Below are 16,428 nucleotides of genomic sequence, written 5' to 3' on the forward strand. Positions count from 1 at the left end.
ACGTGTATAGTATGCAAGGTCATGGAGAAGATCATCAGGAGGAGAGTGGTGGGGCACCTGGAAAGAAACAAGTGTATAATTGACAACCAGCACGGTTTCAGGGAAGGAAAATCCTGTGTCACAAACCTACTAGAGTTTTATGACAAGGTGACAGAAGTAAGACAAGAGAGAGAGGGGTGGATCGACTGCGTATTTTTGGACTGCAAGAAGGCCTTTGACACAGTTCCTCACAAGAGATTACTGCAAAAGCTAGAGGACCAGGCACACATAACAGGAAAGGCACTGCAATGGATCAGAGAATATCTGACAGGGAGGCAACAACGAGTCATGGTACGCGACGAGGTGTCAGAGTGGGCGCCTGTGACAAGCGGGGTTCCACAGGGGTCAGTCCTAGGACCTGTGCTGTTCTTGGTATACGTGAACGACATAACGGAAGGGATAGACTCAGAAGTGTCCTTGTTTGCAGATGATGTGAAGTTAATGAGAAGAATCAAATCGGACGAGGATCAGGCAGGACTACAAAGAGACCTGGACAGGCTACAAACCTGGTCCAGCAACTGGCTCCTTGAATTTAACCCTGCCAAATGCAAAGTCATGAAGATTGGGGAAGGGCAAAGACCGCAGACACAATATAGTTTAGATGGCCAAAGACTGCAAACCTCACTCAAGGAAAAAGATCTGGGGATGAGTATAACACCGAGCATATCTCCTGAGGCGCACATCAATCAGATAACTGCTGCAGCATACGGGCGCCTAACAAACCTACGGATAGCGTTCCGATACCTCAGTAAGGATTCGTTTAAGACTCTGTATACCATCTACGTCAGGCCCATACTGGAGTATGCAGCACCAGTTTGGAATCCACACCTAGTCAAGCACGTCAAGAAATTAGAGAAAGTGAAAAGGTTTGCAACAAGACTAGTCCCAGAGCTACGGGGATTGTCCTATGAAGAAAGGTTGAGGGAAATCGGCCTGACGACACTGGAGGCCAGGAGGGTCAGGGGAGACATGATAACGACATATAAAATACTGCGCGGTATAGACGAGGTGGACAAAGACGGGATGTTCCAGAGATGGGACACAGACACAAGAGGTCACAATTGGAAGTTGAAGACTCAGATGAATCAAAGGGATGTTAGGAAGTATTTCTTCAGTCATAGAGTAGTCAGGCCATGGAATAGCCTAGAAAGTGATGTGGTGGAGGCAGGAACCATACATAGTTTTAAGGCGAGGTATGATAGAGCTCATGGGGCAGGGAGAGAGAGGACCTAGTAGCAATCAGCGAAGAGGCGGGGCCAGGAGCTGGGACTCGACCCCTGCAACCACAAATAGGTGAGTACAAATAGGTGAGTACACACACACAGCTTCCTATCCATGAACCAGCACCTCATCCTGGTACCTGAATTGTTCTTATACCTTGTGACTTCATTTTATATAATGTTTGATAGTGTGATCAGAGAGTGAGTTTCCTGAGAATCTAGACGTAATGCATCAGCAGAAACTTTTGAAAGCCAGATTTAGTTTATGCAGCTAAATAAAACAAAACATTGTTCAACTTGACAGGTAGGATCTATTATTACTTAACTCATGCTGAATATCACTTTATGTAAAGTTACTACATAAATTTTACCATCGTGTCCTCTAATGATGATTACTTACTGTTATTATTATTACTGCTTTGTTATTAAGAGTGATGTCAAACTAGTATGAAGATAGTTCACTGCAAATCAGTAGTTTTTAAGAGATGAATAACAGTGACAAGTTTCCAATAGTGTGGTACATTTGTTGCCAACTAGTAATGTGCTAAATATTATTATTAATGGATGTGCTATTTGGTGTCCTTTTAACTCAAGATTATTCTGGGTGGCATCCAGTTTGACTGTTAATTTGCCTATGTTCAGTTTCTCTAGGTTAAAGCTGGTAATAAAAACTTCTGTATGAGGAGAGAAAGCAGCAGCAACTGCAGACACGGTATAAAAGGAGCAAAAACCGGAAAAGTCGGAATATAAGCAGGAAAAGAAGGAACAAGAAGAGCAGCAGGAAAAATGGAACAGGAACAGTAGCAGGAGAAGGATAGGTATGTATAATAGAATGACGGACAGCTGCGGCAGAGACCGGAGGAGGAAGGGGACAGGGGAGTAGTAGCAAGAGGAAGAGGAAGAGGAAGAGGAAGAGGAGGAGGAGGAGGAGGAGGAGGAGGAGGAAAAGGAGGACGGGGGGGGGACAGTAAACAATGAGTAGGTGGCAGGCAGATCTCTCATTCCTGTGTTCAACGTCCAATATCCACCCCATTACTACCTCCAGTCACCGCCCTCACACCTCGCCTCCACCACATCCCTCTCAATCACTCATGTTTGTATTCACCTAAACTGTGTGCGCGGGGGTTAGGGTTCTAGCAACAGAACATTTCAATTATGACTTACTCCCTGGTTTCCTCGGCTGTCAAATTTATTTATCTATATATATATATATATATATATATATATATATATATATATATATATATATATATATATATATATATATATATACACAATAAAATCACAGTAAACAGGTGATATCACAACATGCAGAACCACCACTGTGACAAAATAGATCAGTCTAGAAATTTTACTGTTGACTTCGAAGAAAAAAACTTATTGCCTTCTCTAGATATTTTAATTATTAAGGGTAACAATGATTTTGGATTTAAAATTTACAGAAAACCAACAAATAACTGTTCCTATGTACATTATTATTATTCACATCAAGATAGAGTTAAACTGTAGGTATTCTCATCAATGTGTTTGAGAGCTTTGCGCATTTGTAGTCCAGAGTTCATAGATGAAGAAATATAAAAAATTTATGAAAAAGCTAATGATCTAAAACACCTAAGAAACTTAATTGATAAATCCTTTAAAATTGGCAAATACTTTTTTACAATTCAAAAAGGGACAAACAACCTTATTCAACTAGAAATATGTTGGTTCTCCCTTACCATGAAAACTTGGTTGATATGCCTTCTCTTCTTAAGACTTCTAATATCAAATTTGTATTTAAAAATCTCGATACAGTAAAAAAAAGCTTTTCATAAAAAATTCCCCCCAAAATACTGACAGATGTGTCTATAAGATTCCTTGTAAAATATGGAATAAAGTTTATTACGGTCAAACTGGTAAAAGTCTTGAACTAAGATTAAAACAGCATAAATATAGCATTAGAAGTGGACAAGATTCTTATGCTCTGTTTATTCATGTGAGAGATTTTAACCATCCAATTGATTTTCAAAAGGCTGAGAAAATTATATCAAGCAAGTCCATGGTCGACAGGAATATAATACAACCTTCACCACCCGACAACACAACCCACACCAGGTCTTCCACAACAACACTACTACACAACAATGTTATTATCGCGTGCACAACACCGACAAAAAAAACATGGCCTTATTGCCATTCTGTCAGGAGGTAAGTGTATCACGTATATACCCTTAGCTAGATACGAGAAACAACAAGAGAAGGAGAAGTGGGAGCAATATAATGAAGATGGGGAACGTGATAAAAACGAACAACAAAGCCGAGAATCAGGAGAATGAATAATATGATGAAGACGAAGAACATGGATATAATGAATATAACACATTAGGAATATGATAAAGGCGAGGAACGTGAGACAAACATGAACCGCAATAAAGAATTCGCAGGCATAAGTGTAGTCCCAGACATTAACGCCACCCTAACGAAAGCAGTCGCAGCTGCAGTGTGTTGAGGGCAGAAGTACACAGAAAAGATGGTACTTCCTATACTTCCTAAACTGACGTCAGAATTCAGTTGATGAGAGGCAGCGCAAGCACAATAACAAAATGAACTCAACATTTGCACAGTGCTTGTCAACTACTTGTTAAATGACTCTTACTGACCCCACATCAGTGAACAGTCTCACAACATCAGTGGACAGTCTCGCAACATCAGTGGACAGTCTCGCAACATCAGTGGACAGTCTCACAACATCAGTGGACAGTTTATTACTTAGATCTAAAACTTTTGTTTGATAAGAACTTTCATTTATTTGTGAAATAAACCTTTAGCCTCGATGTTTCATCCCAGTGTTACAGGTTATTGACTGACTGTCCAACTGCTAAGAGGAGAGCTGTTTCGACCAGCTCTCCTCTCAGCTGAGGGGAGAGTTGGATATTACGGCTGAAATGAGAGCTGGTCACTGCTGCTGAGAGCTGGTCATTACTGGTGAGATAACTAGTCACTACTGTTGAGATGAGAGCTGATCACCACCTAAGGGGAGAGCTGGTCGCCAACTGTAGATCACAGTAGTGACCATCTCGTAAAGGTCACCCTGGCTACTGGCAGTCACGGTTTATCTGGTGTAACCGATACACCGCCTCAGTGACTGCTGTCTGCTGGACTCGCTCAACCCTGCATGCGGTGCACCTCACCACACTACAGCAACAGCAACAGAAGCAGACACAAAAGCAGCAGCAGCAGCACCAAGAGGACAAGGAGGAAGCGGTAGGGAAGGAACAGATGTGGCAGCACCAGAAGGAAATGGAAGGAACAAGAGACACAGGGGCAGATATGACGACTGGAACATGAGGAATAGAAAATAAAAACAGTAGAATCAGGAAAAACAGAAGAAGCATGGGAAATAAAAAGAGCATAGTTAAGAGGTAGAGCAAGGAAACTGAGAGAGCAAGAGATACAAACATTTGATCAACGTGACCACTGCGTGACATCCAACAAAATGAAGTCACAAATGCCATAAGCACAATTAGAGATACGGTGTCAACATTTACTGAAATAATAGTGAAAGATTGCAAAATAAAATTAGATCAGTTTCCGCAGGACATGCCAGATCAGCCAGGTTGAAATGACTAGCAAACAACATGGATGAACAGGAGTCAACAGGAAGTCTCATCTCATATCAGTCGAGAGAGAAGAGCTCTCAAATCCGGTCGCATGTCACTAGTGAAGCCACACAGCACCGGAACGCTGAATGGTGAAGTATGAGGAACTAGGCTCGGGGAATTTAACCTGACTATCCTAGAAAAAGAGAAGCCTCTAAGATGTAATAAGGAAGGCACAACAGATATACACCCTGACCTAAAAAAACAGACTCGAAAGGGAATAGGTGTATCCTAAAATATACACATAAATCATAGGGAAGTTAGGAAATACGTTTTTTGGCTTAAGGTGAAAAATAAATGGAATAAACTGGATGAGGTGGTGGTGTAGGCAATTTAAATAAACAAGAGGGTGATGGAGGTAAAATAAAACAAAATGGGCAGTGGAAGCAAATTTAGTAAAGAGTGTTAAGTGAATACAATTACACCCAAGAGCCATGAAGCAGTACATGGCAGATAATTATGAAGTTAAGACGCAGCGCTGTATGACCCTGGTGGGTTTAGCTCTTAGTTTTGAATATAATATGAAGTTAAGAGGCAGAGCCAGGAGCTAAGTCTCTACACCTAGATGGTACTTTAATACAAAGGTTTATCAGAATTAATAACTGGGATTCCATCTTATAAACTGAGCTGCTTGTTACACTTGTTGCTCTCAAGCTGCTGGAGACTACCATCACACACACTCTAACTGACTTTCTTCATTGTTCTAAATAGCCTGAAACCTGAATGTACCATGTATGAAACTAGGCACAGATATACAGAAATTATTAAGAAAGGGATTAAAATTAAGCTTTTGTGGATCCCCTCTCACCAAGCCCTCCAAGGAGCAAGACAAAGTTGATGAATTAGCTAAACAAGCTTGAAATAAAGACAAGGCTGAGTATACTTTTGGATTTTCTAAAAGAAGCCTATGGAGCATTTTCAGAAAGGAACTTGTGGAAAATACTGTATATATTTTCCAGAAATACAGTAGTTATATGTAAATAGATGGCCATACTGTATTTAATAAAAATTATGATATAAAAAATGGGAAACTGCGCCTGCGCAGAAGAGACTCGCCATTGTTGTGTGAATTGGACACAAACGTTAGTGAATAATGGGAAGAATTTTTCGTGCTCTAGAGGTAAAATTGGGCTGACACCTCTCAAATAAAAGGCGAAATTGTTGGATGTGCATTCCTGCATAACTTGAGATATCAGGCGACTGGACAAGACAGCTCCAGGAACCTCAGGTAAGTTTTATGTTGTAACTCTGGCCAGTGTTATTTTCATAGATAGACAGTGAGGTTTTCTGAGTATGATACACCTTGATCTCCAGTCAAATTGGTGAGTGATTTTAAGATATATTCTTCTGTTATGTAAATTATATATATATATATATATATATATATATATATATATATATATATATATATATATATATATATATATATATATATATATCATTTATTAATTTTAATATACAGTCCACAAACTTATATATTTACCAGAATTCCTGGTGATACATATTTCATTTTTAATTAATAGGTCTAGAGTAACTTGTGGATATGACAGTTGTAGGTATCGAAGGGGGACATTTTTGCGACCTAGGTGTCCCAAATTCCTACTTGTCTATGTAACTCTGACAAATAATAATTATCTTTGTTATCATTTACTGTTATGTACATAATGAGTTACATTCAGATAAATGCAATTTTCCACAGAACTAGTAAACAAGTTTGAAGAAAGCAAAACAGTAAAGACAGGGACTACCACATTCATTAACCATCATAATGAAATGTGTTGATTTAAACATATCTTTGGAGAAAGTAACTAGGTCAGTAGATTGCAAGATGTTGTTACTGCTGTACTATAGGTAGGTTACAAGTGTATCTCTGGCAGTACGGTATGTATAGAGATATCAAGGAGATAAAATGCAGAGACAGGGCCATACACTGAAGAAGTATATCTTAGTGTCCAAACATCCAACCTTTCAGACACCTCCATACAAACGTTACAAGATATGGCAAAACACCTCATTGTTCATGATAAGATATCTGAAATCTTGAGGTTGTATCCACATTTTTCAGCGACTAGACAGACAGTCTTTATACAGACTGCAATCCAACTATAACCGATGTTTTTTTGTTTTCTGTGTTTTTAGTGGCAATAAGAATTTTTTTTTTTTGAGGTTGTATTCCGTACTGTACTATGTACAACAACTATATGAAGTAAATGTAAAATACGAAATGATTAATATTTCTTTCTAGTGATGCAATAAGGTTCAGTGAAGTCTAACAAAGATCCACTGTAACCTCTGTAAACCTGTTTCTTGCGCTAGCGCTCACAGGATGAGCACAGAGTGCAAAATAAGCTAGCTTCTCAGGCGGCACAACTAACACCTACATGAATACATAACAGTAGACAGCATCACGTGACGCAACAGGGACGAGGGTGGGCGGAGACAAGATAAGATAACAGGAACACCAGTCCTCGGTCAACGGCACGACTCTAAACATAAAATAAGGTCATTAATACGCCACGTATCGCGGCACAGTTTTCCAATCCCACTGCACCAATTAAAACTTGACTTCTACATACAACCACAACTGAATTTTGATGTTACTGAGCGGAGGTATGTGAGGCGGAAGTAGTGAGGGGAAACTGGTGTGTGGGGGTGGAAAGTGATGTGTGGGGGAGGAGGGGGGGGACTTCAATGGAATCAAAGGGCCTTCAAAGAACATCGAGTGCTCGTGTTAGCAGTATTTACGGATTCTTTATAAATGCCGCATTCTAAGAATAGGGTCCAGGTGCTTTGTAGGTAGGTAGTTCAATTTCGTCAGGAAACAGGACAATTATTTCGTAACGCGGATCTGAAGTCATATGATGTCTTGCCCCTGGAGCTTTTGATCATCTGGCCAAGACCTTCCACTGGCTTACCAGTCCACTCCTTAAAAAACTAAGGTTATAATTATAACCATTATTTCCTAGGTGTTTCATGCATGGACATTTTTGTCCATTTTTTCGGAGTCTGAAGGATTTTTGTTAATGATATATATAATTTGTAGGGTGGGAAGGGTTAAGAAAAAATATTTGGATTTTCAACACCATGAAATCAAATGAACTGCTAAACAATTCATACTTTTTTAAAATTTTCTATTTTCTCCATTTGTTAAAAAATTAAATACGTCTGGAAGAAAATAAACTAATAAAAAATCATTACACTGGGAAAAAAGGAAAAAGAATGTAACATGTACCTGGTCTGAGTTACTGACTCAAAATAATTAAAACTTGTGACTTTATACCTCAGCATTCCGCCCTAGGCCGCCTTGCTTAAACTCTGGTGCTCTCATGTGCTGACACGCTCACATACTTCACTAAACCCTCAGTACCTCATTCACAAACACAAACTTTAAATCCAGTTTATGATCTGAACATTACGGAAAATTTGCAAATGGCCGAGAGTACACCGTACATCACGTAAGGAAAGTTTATTGACAAAGTAAACAGTGTGGCAAGAGATCCAGTGAAAGATATAACACATATCAGTTGATATACACATAAAACAAATATAAATAAACATACATACCGTGGTTGTAGAGTTCCTGAGATGCATTGTTGGCACCAACCCAACTAAACGCGCGTTGCTGAATATTATATACATTAGCCACGACACAGCTAATGTACGAATATATCAACGACAACACGGCTATTATATGACTAAACCATAGACAACATGGCTAATATATAAATATACAAACGCCAGAACAGTTAATATATGCATATACTAGCTCACATATGTATGGCTAATACATGGTTAACAAACTAAATCATGTGGAGTTTGTGTTATTCTTGCCGAATAAATAAGGCAAGCGAAAATTTGTGTATGCAATAATTTCGCAAAAAATCGTTCAGAACCTAACGAAAAAAATACATTTCATTGTGTTTGTTTATTAAATTATTGTAACCTTACCTAAAATATATTTAGTTGGATTAGGCTAAATTAAATTACGCTTGCTATAATAAGGTTAGATAAGTTTTCTAAGGTTCTTCTGGTACAAAATTATTAATTTTTACATTAACATAAATGAAAAAATATATATATTTAAACGTATAGGAGAAAATTTTAGAAAACTTAATTTTAAACGAGTTCTTGCTAACTGACTAGTTTTACCTATTCGGCACGACATATTTATCAAAGACAACACTGTTAATATAGTATAGCAGCGACCCAACTAATATATGACTATTCTAACGACAAAACTGTTAATATGTAGCAGTCAGCAAGACCTCATTCAGAGGGAGGTTATAAGCAGAATATTATAAACGAAATTTGAATCACTCTTTGTGAACAGTGTAAAAATTACATGAACCTTTCATTGCGCTAGTGGGTGACCGGGAAACCCAGCAAGACTTTGATATGGTACTGGTAAGCCACTGGAGGGTAGAGAGAAAGGCGAAGCGTCTTGCTGGGAGAAGAAACAGTATGGAAAAGGGTTAACTACTTGAGAGAAAGGAAGGTTACCGAGGCAGGGAAAGGCTGATATCACTGGGAAAAGAGGCACTGCTTGGAGATAAAGCAATGGGAGTAAGTTTTGGGGGAGAGAGAGAGGTATTGCGTGGGATGTAGGCACTGTTGTAGAAGTAGACAGTGTTACAGAGGCAGGCACAGTTGTAGAAGTAGACAGTGTTACAGAGGAAGACACAGTTGGAGAATTAGACAGCGTTACAGAGGCAAGCACTATTGGAGAGGTTGGCACTGTTGGAGAGGCTGGTGCTGCTAGGAAGTTAGGCTTTTATGAGAATTTAAGTTCTTTTCGAGAGTCAGGCATTGTTGGGAGGGAAGAGGAACACTGCTCGGAGAATTTCGTTAAGAAGTCAACATTGCTCAGAGGAAAAGACTACCTGAAACAAAGCAGGCTGCAGTGGAGGTAATGTTGGGGAGAATGTTTTATAGCAGGAGGTGGAGGGAATGTTGGGATGAGTATACCATAGCAGAAAGTGGAGACATTGTTGGAGTGAATAAAAACATAAGAAAGGAGGAACGCTGCAGTAGGCCTACTGGCCCACGCAAGGCTAGTCTAACTCACACTCACTCATTCGTATACCTGTGCGACAGCCGGAGGTGGAGGAGAGGTAGGGGTGCTCAGGTGGTATTACATGGGAGGAGGAGCCATAACGAGAGGAAGGAGTAACACAGAGCGTGGAGAAGTGAGCATGTAGTTGAGGGTCTGGGTATGTAGGTGAGGATTTGGGCATGTAGGTGAGGGTGTAGGCATTTGAGTGAGGGTGAAAACATGTGGGTGAGAGGCATGTGGATGTGTGTGTGGATATGTGAGCATGTGAAGAGTGTAAGCATGTGGATGAGAGCATGGTGAGGGGTATGGGCATCTGGGTGAGGGTATGGGCAAGTGGGTGATGGTATGGGTACGTGGGTGAGGGTATGGGTAAGTGGGTGAGGGTATGGGTAAGTGGGTGAGGGTATGGGCAAGTGGGTGAGGGTATGGGTAAGTTGGTGAGGGTATAGGTAAGTGGGTGATGGTATGGGCAAGTGGGTGAGGGTATGAGCAAGTGGGTGAGGGTATGGGTAAGTGGGTGAGGGTATGTGGGTACTGAGAGGTGGTTTTGTGGGTGAAGGTGCAGGTGTGTGGGAGTTTTGTGGGTAAAGGTGCAGGCGTGTGGGGGTTTTGTGGGTGAAGGTGCCAGCGTGTGGGGGGCTTTGTGGGTGAGATGTATGAGGGTGTGGGTGAGGGCGTGGGTGTGAGGGCGTGGTGGTGGCAGCACACCCACAACACTGCAGCAGCAGCAGTGGTCGTCACCAGCCGACCCTCACCACTACCACCTTCCCCGGCCACTACCACTACACTGGTGTCTCCACTACACTACCACTGTCAACACTACACAACATCCCCGGGAGAACATATTTACACAAAGCTCACCATGACACACACACTAGGAGGGAGCGTGAGCGTATACACCTACACACTCGCCACTCACTAACTGAGCTCTGCTGCTCCACACACCGACTTTCAAGCCCATAAAACACCCCCGACGCTCACGTTTTCTATCGTCGCTTCCATTTTCTTTCTTATACAAAATTCTCTGCCCTTGAAACCTCTATTGGCTAATGTTTATCAGCTAATAATCTCATAGTATGAAGCAGCAAAATTACGAGCATCACATTCGTAATCATTACAGTGAAAAATATCAGCGTGAGAACCCTGGGACCTCAGGTGGTTCAAGAATGTTCTTTGTGACAAGTGGTGAGGGAGAAAATATATACAAAGTATAAATCACGAGAGATCCTTGGCACCGGTAACACAGTCACCAAATTAGACGTAATTGACCATGCATGTATTGAGGTGAATTATGCAGCAGCTGTGAGCACGGTGTTACTGGCGACCCATACACACTATCCACACTACTACCACTATCCACACTCACTACCACTATCTGCACTCACTACCACCATCTGCACTCACCACCACCACTACCACCCACACCAACACCACTACAACCACCACGCACACACCATCACACACCACCTACATTCAAGGTTATTGCAGTGAGAGAATTCTGAGCAACCTCCTCCAGTATTTTCAAGATATAAATCATGATATATCCTTTCTGTCTGTCTCCTGTAACTACAGTTTTAGGGAAGTTACAAATTTATGTTTTTGACATAATAGATAATCTTAGTGTATGTCTCTTCACATATACAAAACCTGTAAATTAAACTGCAATAAAAAGGTATATTAGGTAACAACAACATTCCAGAGAACCTAAGTGCAATAAAGTGAATCATTAGCTTGGCAGTTCTTTTCTTAAGGTTCTTGTTATTCACACTATCATTACCCTTGCAGATGAGTTTTCTAACCATAAGCCTAAAATTACGCAAATTCACATAAAGGTGCGAAATCCTGTATGTGTGTGTGTGTGTACTCACCTAGTTGTACTCACCTAGTTGAGGTTGCGGGGGTCGAGTCCGAGCTCCTGGCCCCGCCTCTTCACTGATCGCTACTAGGTCACTCTCCCTGAGCCGTGAGCTTTATCATACCTCTGCTTAAAGCTATGTATGGATCCTGCCTCCACTACATCGCTTCCCAAACTATTCCACTTACTGACTACTCTGTGGCTGAAGAAATACTTCCAAACATCCCTGTGATTCATCTGTGTCTTCAACTTCCAACTGTGTCCCCTTGTTACTGTGTCCAATCTCTGGAACATCCTGTCTTTGTCCACCTTGTCAATTCCTCTCAGTATTTTGTATGTCGTTATCATGTCCCTCCTATCTCTCCTGTCCTCCAGTGTCGTCAGGTTGATTTCCCTTAACCTCTCCTCGTAGGACATACCTCTTAGCTCCGGAACTAGTCTTGTTGCAAACCTTTGCACTTTCTCTAGTTTCTTTACGTGCTTGGCTAGGTATGGGTTCCAAACTGGTGCCGCATACTCCAATATGGGCCTAACGTACACGGTGTACAGGGTCCTGAATGATTCCATATTAAGATGTCGGAATGCTGTTCTGAGGTTTGCTAGGCACCCATATGCTGCAGCAGTTATTTGGTTGATGTGCGCTTCAGGAGATGTGCCTGGTGTTATACTCACCCCAAGATCTTTTTCCTTGAGTGAGGTTTGTAGTCTCTGGCCCCCTAGACTGTACTCCGTCTGCGGTCTTCTTTCCCCTTCCCCAATCTTCATGACTTTGCACTTGGTGGGATTGAACTCCAGGAGCCAATTGCTGGACCAGGTCTGCAGCCTGTCCAGATCCCTTTGTAGTTCTGCCTGGTCTTCGATCGAGTGAATTCTTCTCATCAACTTCACGTCATCTGCAAACAGGGACACCTCAGAGTCTATTCCTTCCGTCATGTCGTTCACAAATACCAGAAACAGCACTGGTCCTAGGACTGACCCCTGTGGGACCCCGCTGGTCACAGGTGCCCACTCTGACACCTCGCCACGTACCATGACTCGCTGCTGTCTTCCTGACAAGTATTCCCTGATCCATTGTAGTGCCTTCCCTGTTATCCCTGCTTGGTCCTCCAGTTTTTGCACCAATCTCTTGTGTGGAACTGTGTCAAACGCCTTCTTGCAGTCCAAGAAAATGCAATCCACCCACCCCTCTCTCTCTTTTGTCTTACTGCTGTCACCATGTCATAGAACTCCAGTAGGTTTGTGACACAGGATTTCCCGTCCCTGAAACCATGTTGGCTGCTGTTGATGAGATCGTTCCTTTCTAGGTGTTCCACCACTCTTCTCCTGATAATCTTCTCCATGATTTTGCATACTATACATGTCAGTGACACTGGTCTGTAGTTTAATGCTTCATGTCTGTCTCCTTTTTTAAAGATTGAGACTACATTTGCTGTCTTCCATGCCTCAGGCAATCTCCCTGTTTCGATAGATGTATTGAATATTGTTGTTAGGGGTACACATAGTGCCTCTGCTCCCTCTCTCAATACCCATGGGGAGATGTTATCTGGCCCCATTGCCTTTGAGGTATCTAGCTCACTCAGAAGCCTCTTCACTTCTTCCTCGGTTGTGTGCACTGTGTCCAGCACATGGTGGTGTGCCCCACCTCTCCATCTTTCTGGAGCCCCTTCTGTCTCCTCTGTGAACACTTCTTTGAATCTCTTGTTGAGTTCCTCACATACTTCACGGCCATTTCTTGTTGTCTCTCCTCCTTCCTTCCTTAGCCTGATTATCTGGTCCTTGACTGTTGTTTTCCTCCTGATGTGGCTGTACAACAGTTTCGGGTCAGATTTGGCTTTTGCTGCTATGTCGTTTTCATATTGTCTTTGGGCCTCCCTTCTTATCTGTGCATATTCGTTTCTGGCTCTACGACTGCTCTCCTTATTCTCCTGGGTCCTTTGCCTTCTATATTTCTTCCATTCCCTAGCACACTTGGTTTTTGCCTCCCTGCACCTTTGGGTAAACCATGGGCTCATCCTGGCTTTTTCATTATTCCTGTTACCCTTGGGTACAAACCTCTCCTCAGCCTCCTTGCATTTTGTTGCTACATATTCCATCACCTCATTAACTGGCTTCCCTGCCAGTTCTCTGTCCCACTGAACCCTGTTTAGGAACTTTCTCATTCCTGTGTAGTCCCCTTTCTTGTAGTTTGGCTTCATTCGTCCTGGCCGTCCTGCTTCTCCCTCCACTTGTAGCTCTACTGTGTATTCGAAGCTTAGAACCACATGGTCACTGGCCCCAAGGGGTCTTTCATATGTGATGTCCTCGATATCTGCACTACTCAAGGTGAATACTAAGTCCAGCCTTGCTGGTTCATCCTCTCCTCTCTCTCTTGTAGTGTCCCTTATGTGTTGGCACATGAAGTTTTCCAGTACCACCTCCATCATCTTAGCCCTCCATGTATCTTGGCCCCCATGTGGGTCCAAGTTCTCCCAATCGATCTCCTTGTGGTTAAAGTCACCCATGATCAGGAGCTTTGCCCTGCATGCATGAGCTCTTCTGGCCACTCTAGCCAGTGTGTCAACCATCGCTCTATTGCTCTCGTCGTACTCTTGCCTTGGCCTCCTGCTGTTCTGTGGTGGGTTATACATCACTGCTATTACCACCTTGGGACCTCCAGAGTGAAGCGTTCCCGCTATGTAATCACTTTCTTCTCCGCTGTCTCCTCTCTCCAGCTCATCAAAATTCCAGCGATTTTTGATCAGCAATGCCACTCCTCCACCCCCCCTGTTCCCTCTGTCTTTCCTCAGGATTTGGTATCCCGTTGGAAAGATGGCATCTGTTATCATACCTGTAAGCTTGGTTTCTGTGAGAGCTATGATGTCCGGTGATGTTTCTTTGACTCTTTCATGCCACTCCTCCCACTTATTTGTTATTCCATCAGCGTTTGTGTACCATACCTTCAGTTTCCTTTCCAACACTGTGGTTTAGGGGGCCTGTGAGGGTGGGAGACCTGGTGGCATACTGTGGGATTCTATAGCTCGGTGTTGGGTGGAGGCTGTGGGTATGGATTGTAGTGTGTGTTGGGATGGTGTGATAGGTTGTATGGTTCTGAGAATAGTTGTGTGTGTGCTTGCCCTTGCTGTTCTGTTCTGCTCTGACTGACCTCTGCTGGTTCCATCCTTGTCTCTTTTCCTAGCTCCTTTCGCTTTTTTGTCCTCTCCCTCAGCTGCTGTCATTCTGATTTTGTTCTGTCTCTGTCTAGGAACACCCTCTTGTACTCTTCCGAGTATTTCAATCGTGGTTTCTCTTGGAGCATCCTGTTCCGCACTGTTTCCGTCCTGAGAATCAGCTTGATTGGTCGGTTTCTCCCCTTCGAGTACCCCCCTATTCTCTGAAAATTTACAATCTCGTCCATCTCTTCACCTATTTCCGTGATGATTTTCTCAATCTCCTTTCTTTCTTCCTGCTGCCTTTCAGTGTGTGTCCTTTCCTCTCTCTCCTGAAGCCCATGGATAAACACTGATTTTGCCCTTTCCTCCTCCCATTGCCTCACCCTCTGTGACTCTGGATCCTGCCTGTATGTGGTCAGTTTCTCCCTTATTTTTTCCAGTGGCTCTTGATAGCATGGTTGTGCCTCAGCATTCGACCTATCGCCCTCTCCATCTGCAACCAGCTGTTCTTCCCTTTCACTCCTTGGTCCTCCTTGGCAGGCTGATATGACCTTAGCATAATTCATAATTCCTTCCTTCCTGTTCGGCCTCGCAGCTTCATATGCTGTGTCTTCTCTGGTCACTGCCCCTGTAACTCGCTTCAGCCTATTTATCTCAACTTCTAGGACCCTTATCTTGGCTACTGCAGTTTCGAATTGTGCCTCCCAATTCTTTGTCTCCTTCTCCAACCTCTTTTCCAATTTCACAGAGAGCTCTTTCTCCATTTTTTCAGAAAGCTCTCCTAATTTCCTCTCCCACTCTTGTTCCATCCTTTTCCACTGCTCCTCCATCCACTCCTCCCTACCAGAACCATTCTCATCTGATCCTTGGTTCCTGAGAGTCCCCACCATTTTTTTTTTGTGAGAGAAGAGAGAAGGGAAAGGTAGAAGGAGAGAGAGAGGGGAAGAGTGAGAAGGGAAAGGGGGAGCGAGAGTGTGAGAGGGGGAAAGAGAGAGGAGGGAAGGGAAGGAGAGGGGGAGAGTGAGAAGGGAAAAATGGAGGAGATGGAGAGAGAGAGAGAGAGAGAGAGAGAGAGAGAGAGAGAGAGAGAAAAGGGAAGGTAGAGAGAGGGGGATTAGTGAGAAGGAAAAAGGGGAAGAGAGAGTGAGAGTGAGAGAGGGAGAGAGAGTGAAGGGAAGGGTAGGAGAGGGGGAGAGTTAGAAGGGAAAATGGGGAAGAGAGAGAGCAAGAGAGGGAGAGAGGGAGACAGAGGGAGACAGGGGGAGCGAGTGAGAGAGAGAGAGGGGGAGAGTGAAGGGAAGGGTAGGAGAGGGGGAGAGTTAGAAGGGAAATGGGGAAGAGAGAGAGCAAGGGTGAGAGGGAGAGAGGGAGAGAGGAGAGAGAGAGAGAGAGAGAGGGGGAGAGAGGAGAGAGTGAGAGAGAGAGGGGAAGAGAGAGAGAGAGTGAAGGGAAGGGTAGGAGAGGGGGAGAGTTA

General features: G+C 42.9%; 1 protein-coding gene across 2 annotated transcripts in view; it reads right to left on the reverse strand.

Annotated features, from left to right (window-relative positions):
* The window catches only part of LOC128690707 (EF-hand calcium-binding domain-containing protein 14), a 267,606-nt gene that overhangs the window by 231,595 nt on the left and 19,583 nt on the right, over positions 1 to 16,428 (reverse strand). The window contains exon 1 of one of the 2 annotated variants that reach the window (XM_070088310.1): positions 10,812 to 10,865. The exons of the other annotated variant lie outside the window; for it this stretch is intronic. The gene's annotated coding sequence lies outside the window, so the exon portion shown is untranslated. Of the gene's footprint in view, positions 1 to 10,811; positions 10,866 to 16,428 lie in introns of those variants that run through there. 2 annotated transcript variants of the gene reach the window in all.

Source organism: Cherax quadricarinatus, chromosome 24, assembly GCF_038502225.1.
Source record: "Cherax quadricarinatus isolate ZL_2023a chromosome 24, ASM3850222v1, whole genome shotgun sequence".
Classification (NCBI taxonomy): domain Eukaryota; kingdom Metazoa; phylum Arthropoda; class Malacostraca; order Decapoda; family Parastacidae; genus Cherax; species Cherax quadricarinatus.